We start from the raw sequence: 1,050 nt of genomic DNA, 5'->3' as shown, positions 1-1,050 counted from the left end.
TTTTTTTCCCCCCCAATCCTTCCCTAGACTTGCTTTCTTTTCTCAAAATAATTACTTCCTTGTGTTTCTGAACAACTTTCCCAAGTGATTGATGCAGGCATGTGCATCAGAAGATAGTCTGCATGTGAAGACAGTCTGCAGTCTTCAAAAAATAAAACCCAGTACCACTATACGGCCCTGTATTTAGACCTGATCTTGTGTAGTCTTATCAATGGATTGTTTTTTTCCCATATATGATTATCCCAGTCTCTCTCAAGACTTTGGATATTCTAATGCATGTGCTACCTTCACTTAGCAAAACCAATAAATGCGTATCTCATTTTTTTGCAATAGGTAGTAAAATTTTTACATTTGTTTCTTTGAGGAGGAGTATTAGTAGTTCCTAACAGCTCAAGCCAATTAACAGCATTCTAAATTTACTTTACATTTCTTTTTTAACAATAAGGATTATTGGTGGACTAGTCAAATATGAAGATTCCTCTCCTTTACTTGGTTAAACTTCCTGGAGTGTTTCTACTTCTGACTGATTCTAATATCTGAATAGGCAGAAGTACAATTCTAAAATACTCCCCTTTCATTCTTAGAGGATAACTGCATTATAGAGCAGCTTAAGAAGTAGTAATATTTCTGAACATATATTGTATGTTTTAGATACACAGTGTTTCAATATTTTCAGATCTCCTTTCTTTACTATTCTACATGCTTGGTGTTCTTATATCTTTTAAAAAGGTACCTAGCTTTCCTCCAAATACTCTAGTATTTCAGCAGTGATAGGTGAAATCTGAATTCTAAAATTCTGTGCAGATTCCTCATATAGGTATCACTGATAATACAATTTTCTACACATGTAAAATTTCTGATAATTAATGTTATCAGAATACTTAAATTCTTAAAAAAAAAAAAGCTGAAAAATATATAACCCAAATAAGCACAAAAACATTTTAAATTCACCACTATGTACATTGAGTAGGTCAAGGTCACAATAATCTTAATATCTTAATAGTCATACCATTTTTTGACTTCTCTCTGGCGTATTTCCTCTGCCAAAAA

The 1,050-nt window shown here is 32.4% G+C and overlaps 1 protein-coding gene across 5 annotated transcripts in view; it reads right to left on the bottom strand.

Annotated features, from left to right (window-relative positions):
* Positions 1 to 1,050, bottom strand: part of LOC100546043 (sodium channel protein type 1 subunit alpha-like) — a 107,461-nt gene that overhangs the window by 45,585 nt on the left and 60,826 nt on the right. The gene's annotated exons all lie outside the window — the stretch shown is intronic.

This window comes from Meleagris gallopavo, chromosome 7 (genome assembly GCF_000146605.3).
Source record: "Meleagris gallopavo isolate NT-WF06-2002-E0010 breed Aviagen turkey brand Nicholas breeding stock chromosome 7, Turkey_5.1, whole genome shotgun sequence".
NCBI lineage: Eukaryota > Metazoa > Chordata > Aves > Galliformes > Phasianidae > Meleagris > Meleagris gallopavo.
Note: the sequence above shows the minus strand (reverse complement) of the source record. Positions and strands in the feature narration are given on the sequence as shown.